The sequence below is a fragment of the Takifugu rubripes genome, chromosome 1 (assembly GCF_901000725.2).
Source record: "Takifugu rubripes chromosome 1, fTakRub1.2, whole genome shotgun sequence".
NCBI classification, from domain to species: domain Eukaryota; kingdom Metazoa; phylum Chordata; class Actinopteri; order Tetraodontiformes; family Tetraodontidae; genus Takifugu; species Takifugu rubripes.
This window is the reverse complement of record NC_042285.1, coordinates 11,061,086-11,069,238: the sequence shown is the minus strand read 5'-3', so window position 1 is coordinate 11,069,238 and position 8,153 is coordinate 11,061,086.

The window sequence follows — 8,153 nt, the reverse complement described above, 5'->3', positions numbered from 1 at the left end:
GAGCGGTGATGGAAAGACAGTGCGGTCTGTTTTGGCACCAACCAGAAGCTCAGATAACCTTTCAGTGGAATACAACATGATGTTCCCCGTCCAGCTCAGCAAACCTGGGTGTTAACAACCGAAACACAAACACATTTATAGACTCTGACCACAGCGACCAGTAACGTGCTCTTTCTGGTTGCAAGGACCCATCATGCTTATGTCAAGGTCGTGGCATTGTGAGTCATAATTCCTCGTATACACAAAATCTAATGAGTTTGTGTTTGCATGCAGCAAGTCTTAGTTCTCAGGACAGGTTAGAGCTAAAATTATTCATGAAAAAGAATACAGTCTTCTTTTCAGCTAACCACCCCATTGTCAACAGAGAAACGTTTCTATTTTACTTGTTTTATTGAGACACGATGCATGATGGAACTGCAGAGGAGTTTTGGCATGTGTGTGTACTGTATATAAATATGTGTGTTTTTGTAAGGAAGGAAATGCAGCAGTGGTTTTGGAAAGCTTGCTGCTAGCTGCAGTTGCCGTGTGCTGGAATGTATAGCCTCAGGAGGAAGGTGTGGATCTGTGCACCCTCCCACTGTTCAGTGGCACCTGTTTTGCAGCTTAGCCTCCAAGCTCACGGACGGAGTGATGGGAGACGCTGGACTCACTCGCTGTGTTGTGGAAACAAAAGTGCTGCTACACAAACTCCTGTTATAATACTACTGGGGTAACAATGAACCTTCCACATTCATTCAAATCTGCATCAAGCGGCGCTCACTTGGGCTTGGGTCATTTTCAGTTCAGACTGAGGAATTCACCCAAATCCCAGCAAAACTCAGTAATACATTTATAAACTACAAAGATTAAAATATAACCTCCTCACATGGGTTTTGGTTGGAATCCACACGAGAAAAGCAGCAGAACAAGGAGACAGTAAGACAAATGTCTTAATGGCGTCTGGAAGATGTTTAAATGCACATAAAGTGGACTGATTATTTCCAACGTTCAGCTCATTTGCAGTTTTCAGCATTCTTGAGTAAACAGTTAAGACAAATTTCTTTCAAAAAGCAATAAAAGTGTCAGAAATCATACAAACCACTTAACTCCTCACTGTATTAACGGTGCCAGGAGCTCCTGGCGGAGTCTGTGATTCATGAAGCACAAAAATGAAGCTGACACACTTTCTTGACAATGGCCCAGCGTTAGTGGTGTTTAATCATTAGAGGAGGGAGACACTGTGAGCAGCATTCCTTTCTCAGCCCCAGAGACACTTGTGTTCAAAACTAACACTTCTGTTTTGAGGAGTCAAAGGTAAAGAGAGAAGTGTTTGCAGGGAGGCTGAATTTGCTGTGGCCTTGTGCCCAGAGGATTGATAACCTTGGGCAAGGGAATTAAATCTCAGATAGAGGCCAAGTGACTACCAGAAGAAGAAATGTTGCAGACAGTTGCTTCCCTTTTATGGTGGTTCAGGTAAGTTACAGATCGACAGCGAAACAGCTCTGAGGGGGAGTAAGAGGGTTAAAAAGCTGAGTCCATGGAGAATAACACCAGGCTGACCTTTAGCTAGAGCTTACTCATAACAGGACTCCCTGGGTGTGTGTTTAACTACAAGTAATGGTGGCTGTGGTCAGAATACCTTAATATATTACCTTAGGACGTCACCCTTGACAACCAACTGTAACCTACAAATCACCCTTCTGCAGTGTTTGCTCAAGAAGTCACAATATAGGAAACAAACAGTGGGCTTTTATTGCCTTTGTGGGTTCGCAGCAGAAATACACACACACACACACACACACACACACACACACACACACACACACACACACACACACACACAAATGCAATTATAAACACAGTTGTCTGTGGACATGAAATATCACAAAATGGTTCGGAATATTGGCTTTCAATTGTCTCATGGGTTATTTTCCGATCTCTGTTCAGTTAATCCAGTTACCCAGAGCGCTGTCATTGTTGACCCTGGATAATAGGTGAATGTATAGGGTCGTAAATCTGATGCATGACAGTGGGACTGGCCCTAATGTAATCTGGGGGACAGACAGCAGAATGATGACACTATCTGGAGCGTCGCGGCAGTAAATAGCAGCGCTTGCTTGCTTCTGTGCCACCCATCCTCACTCCTCTGAGTTGCTATGATTCACAGATGACCTTGCAAAACCCTTTTGTTGCCTGAACAGCCTGTATGGCTGTATGGTTGCATGGTCACTGACCCCACCTGCATACATCTGTCGTCCTTCAGACTCTTTATAAACATGTTGGATTTCTTCTCCTCTCATCTTTGTACTGCCAGTTGCATCCTGTCTAACTGTATGTGTTTATGACTGAACTTGTATGACCTGCAGATGAGTTCAGGGACATAACAGGATGGGTTAATGTGGAACACATCTGTAGTATGTCAGTATTGAGGGCTGTACTTGCTATTTGTGTTCAATGAGGCCTCAACTATTCACAACTTTACAATTACAAATATTGTTACAAATATATAAATATATTCTTACAGTTTTTGTCAATTGCTTTGGCTCAATTTAGAATCAAGGGCCCAAAACACTGCACTCAATTAGCAGAACAGATTCCTTCCAAGATTCTTTGCAAAATGAAACACTAGTAAAAGAAACTATACACCACTTTATAAAAACAATATCTTGTTAAACACACGCTTAGACCTAATTCTGTCTGAAGCTGTGCTTAACCTGAAGCACTTTTGGCAATTCTACTTCTCAGTGTTTTTAATACTGTAAGTCAAGTACAGAGAAAGGGCAAATATACAATACAAAATATTCACCAAAAACAAGACAAGACCAATGCTGCAGCTGGATTAATGTAATTTATTTCTCTCTATACACTCAAATCAGTCAGTATTTTAACAAAATGTGTGATACATGGATAAGGATATACAATTTGATTTAGTGCCTAACACGTAACAAAAATACACAGGCAATATCTTCATTGGCAGGACGATGAGGGAAGAACCACCATGAATGTTGAAACCATCTTTGAATGACATCTATTTGGTCCCAGGCCTGATGGGCACCTGAGCCTGGGGATGGAATTAAGAAACGTTCCACTTCCTTTTTGAGGAGAACTCCTTGATTAGAATCAGAAATGGAGAGGACAGTGGAAACCATTTCTGGACCTGTTTAGAGCGGTGGAATAATACAGTCCCAGATGATAATGTATTGTATCTATTGCATTGAGTTCACTGTGATGCTGCTGTATTAAAGTTCTCATTTGTGCTCAAGTGTGTGAAGACTAGTGAGGATCGGCATGCTGTGTTTGTTTTCAGCCCCCTCTCAGACCAGGGTGCTGAGCCGCCGCAGGCCTCTCGAGGGCACGTGCGAATATGGGGCTCTGCTCTTTGTCTCCTGCAACAAGCGGAGCCGTGCTCTCTAGACCTGCACATTTTCTACTCAATTGAATGACCCTGTCGGATCATTAAATGTCCATTCACGCGGGCTGGGAGTCCACATTAGGCCGAATGCAGAGGGGCCTGTCCAGGGGCCACAGCAGTCCAGAACGCTGTGGGTGGTTTCATGCAAATACTGTCAAAAGTTGCAGATTTTCAGTAGAATTTTCATGTGCAATTGTTGGTTTTGAATGAATCATTAATGGACACAATTGAAAAATGATCTGTCAGTACTTCCCAAATCACCTGCAACATCATTACTTATTTGTTCCTAAGTACGTCTATTTTTAATTGTTTCCTTATCTTAGTTTACCAACCTGACTGAGTCACTGCTGATGTTGACTAAAGGGGTCTGGCTGCACTTCACTGATGGAGGTGAAAGACTGTGGTGGGGCTCTTGAGTGTGTGTGTGTGTGTGTGTGTGTGTGTGTGTGTGTGTGTGCTAAGGAGAAAAGCGTGCGGGGGGAGAACGGGAACTTCTGAAATCTGCCGTGCTTGGGCATGCCTGAAAAAAATGACAGCGCTCTGCTTTGTTAACAAGCCCAGCAAATAAGCAGGTGATGTCTCACACCAGACTTTTCTGTGATTTCCTGTCTACAAAAGGTTTCCTGTCAGGGGCATTTGAGTACATTTGTTGTGGGCATTTGAACTATGTAGATGACAAACACCTGAACAAAGGTTCTGGATGTTTTTTTTAATCACAGGAGATGTTTTTGAAGATGCGATTGATTTTTTTTTTCTCAATTTTATCGATCACAGGCTCAGTCCCTTCATCTGACTGTTGGAACGACAGTAAACGCATTTGCCTGCGCTGGAGCGATGGAGATGGTGCGGATTGATAATCAGCAGATAGTAAAGACCAGCTCCATCTAAACTTCTATGCGGTTTAGTCTCAGCCAAAACAAACATGCTGGGATCAGGGTGGAGCTTCCTGCTAAAATCCTGGGAGAGGGCATCTCAACCCGACACACTCAAGGAGAGCTGAGCTCTGAACCAAGGCTATTTATTCACTCGTCGGTGATAACTGCCAAAAGAGATCGCAACAAAGGGTTGAAAGGTCAAAAAGAACTGTGGGATAATGGGGATGTTACTATCGTCATGGGAGAATAGGATGGGATTTTTGGTTGTAAATTTATGGTTTAAAAAAGAATCACAAAGGACAGATGTTTTGAATTAGGCTATAAACAGAATGTTTCTAATCAGAAATAGATGTGAGGATAACTTCACCCCACAAAACGGCGTTATTGCTGTGTTTTATCCTGGCTCACAGCCCATTCCGAAAGTGGCCCCTGTGAATGTGAAAGTTTGAGTGGAAGGCGAACAAAGAGGCAGTAATCAAAGAAGTCTCTCCCTCTCTTTTGATCACTCGCTGAGCAGCTGCTTCCTCGGACCGCTCTTACTCATCCACTCCTGGCAAAGTAGGGCCAAGAGAAGAGGTGAATTCTTGTCAGGGTGGCTGCTGTTGCCAGGATGGGGTGCTGGTACAGATGCCTGTGTGCAGCTTGGGCTCTGTGAGGAGATTCTCAGAAGATGGGTCATGTAAGGAGTAAGGGATCAGAGAGGTGGGAGAGCGAGGAAACTATATGATCTTCTGTCTTTTCTTTAAGAGATCTATGCTCGAGCTGACTCAAACTGGTTCATTGTACAACTCATTGAGCCATTCAATTAGTGAGCACTGTTGCAAATGCTAATTGACATGGAATTCTTTCCAGGTCAGAGGCCCATTTTCTCTGTCTTTGGGATGTTTGTTTACATCCCACAAGTATGCCCTCACATTTGGAGGCCTGAATATCATAGTAGTGAAACAAGGCGTGAAACTTACTGTGTGGCCATTTCCCATTACTCCTTTTTTAGCTTCATCATCAGAGATGATCACAACTGCCATTTGTCAGTGGAATTGAATGACTGTGACATCCTTCAAGGAACATGTGCCTCTGCTTGAGTTTGCATGCTAAAGCAGCAGTTGCCATCACTTTGAGGAGTTTTGGACATGTACTCCTTTGCTGCACTATTTGCCTGACAGCAACTTCAACCATTCATCCATGAGGTTGACTATCCCATTTAGATGCTGTTTTCAGTATGTTGTGTGTGTAACATAGTGTGTGGGGTGTTTGGGAGAAGGGCATGTCCTTTAACATCCGGCAACATCTGTCTTCCATTAGCGTTTTGACTGTTTGACAGCTGTGGACTCCTGGGAACACATTACCCAGGCTTTACCTGGTCTCTGCTCCTCTGATGTGAAGCCACATGTAGCACACGCACCATGACAGGACAGCGTGCCACCCCAGCAGCTTGGGAACATTGAATAGAATCCATGTAGCTGAGGAGACAGAAATTTGGAGAAAATAAATTATAAGGTGCTTCCCTACCTGCATGTACAGATCTGTATTATTATTCAAAGGCCTTGAGTCATTCTCTATTTAACTGTAATCGGGATTGAAGAAGGAGGGGGCGAGGGGAAGAAGGAAAGACTTACCAGGTTGACGTAGTTGCAGTTCTCCCACTCAAGAGTGTCCCGACTGCCTGAATGAAGCAGCCATTCAGTCAGACCGACACAACCCTGCCAGTGGGCATTATTATCTCAAGGAGCTCCACAGAGCCTCCTTGAAGTTTTCAAAGGAAGTCTAAATTACGCTGATGGTTGTGGGGGTGTAGGAAGCAAGGAGAGGAGTTGGTTTTGTGATGTCACCAGCTCTCTCATAATTAAAGTCCAAACTACTCCTCTGCAGTGTAGGTGTATGATTTTGTTGATGTAGACCCTTTGTTTCATTTTCAATAAAATTGTCATTGCAGAATTCTTTATTTTGCAGTTGAAACAGCCAACAGCAGAGTGGTTTCTTCCATTGGATGTGAGAAAACAGAGTGCACCCTGAGTTCTTTGTCCCACTCTGAGGAAGAAACAATTCAATCTGGAATGTTGAAACGGGCATTTTAAAATTGAAAAACCAGAGGGCAGCTGCAAAGGGAACTGCGGAAAGTACATCTTGTACCAGAGGAGAAACATTTATTTATTATTTTTATCCCCAGAGCCAATTGTATTAGAGTTGTAAAGAAGTTCCCCTCCTGTGTCACATTGGGGCAGCACTAGTCTCAATGTTGCTACTGCTGGAGCTAGTGTTGATTTCACTGATGGCTCAGAAAGATCAGGCAGGATGAAAATGCAACTAAAATTCACTTTTGTTTTGTTTGGAATCGATCAACCCCAGTTAGTCTGTAATTACTTGGGACCTCTATGTTATATTAGAACTATTGTCCTGTGCTGGAGCTGAGCCAGTTGCTCCACTTTTACACATGACATTAGAAAAGAACAAAACACATCCCAGAAAGCCCTCTCATGTTACCGAGGTCTGAAGGCTCAATCCTTTGGCTGCAGAGAGTTCACCTGACCGCACACAGGATCCATTTTCATGCAAATACGTACTCTTTTCAAGAAACTCTTTGGACTTTCAGAACTGACAGCTGAGAAACTACATCAGTAGCTGCAACTGTAAAATCTCCACACGGTTGGTGTCTGGAAAGACATTTGCAAATTAGACAAAAACACAGATTATGGTGTCTGTTGTCTGCAATAATATGATGGCTTCCCACAGGTGTAACCCAAGGCAACGAACAGAGGCAGAAGTTTGAAATGATTCTTTTGAAAAGCTAGTTTCTGTGAATCATAATAATAAAACGTAACCTTAATAATTAGTCCAGTACTTAATCTGTATACCATCCACTCCCTGAACAGAAATAAATGATAACATCATGGTCCAAAACACCCAAACCACCATCGCTAACTTGACAGATTGCTCAAGTTCACTTTATTATTTTTCCCCCTCTATGTTCCCACATCTTTACCTCTATCGCTCTATGTGGACGCGTTTGAGTGTGACGGAAGAAACGTGCACATTATTTTCAAGATATTAGTGCCATCTCCTGGTTATTACTGGTTACTGCAAGATGGCGGCTTCTGAAATACTACACTTTGTTATTGTTGCTGTATAGACAAATGTTCTCGCGAGAACTAAATTTCTAAGCTATTATCGATTCTTTAATAGCGCTTGTACTCAGATTCAAACGGATTTGAGTAAAAAAAACAAGACAATTGCATGGAAAAGAACGTTTATATTTCAATACTTCAAATTTATATAATTTTATAGATTCTAGTTTTAGTTTTATTTTATTTATCCGAAGAGATTACTTGTATTGATGCGATGTGTGTAGTATTTTATAATTAGCCTGTAATTTGTGCCACATAATGCGTTTTAAAAGTTTGTAAACCAATCTTTAAATTGACACAAATTATGTGATGGCACAAATTATGCATGTATGCTTTCTGAATAAACACCAGTACCTCTGTATCATAAGAAAATATACACTAGTATTTGGTAGTCAAGTGGTAACGAACGCATATGTAGATTAATGGGAACAGTAGCAAAGTAAAATACACGTCACTATTGTAATACATGTAGTTCTTCACAAAAAGACCAATAGATGGCGGTATCGGATAGAACAGACGGAATTTGTGTGTTATTTTACACTGTCGTTTAAAGACAGGCTCGTGTGAAAATATCAATTTTAATAACTCATCAAAACATTGTTTTATTCGTAACGCAGATGTTATTTTATTGTTTGTGCAATAAACGGAGGGTCATCGGCGGATGACGCCAGTAGGAGGCGCTGTGAACCGTCGTTTTCGCCTCAGTTCCAACAACCCATCAAACTGGCAACCATCAAAATCTTCCGCGTTTAATTTTGTGATACT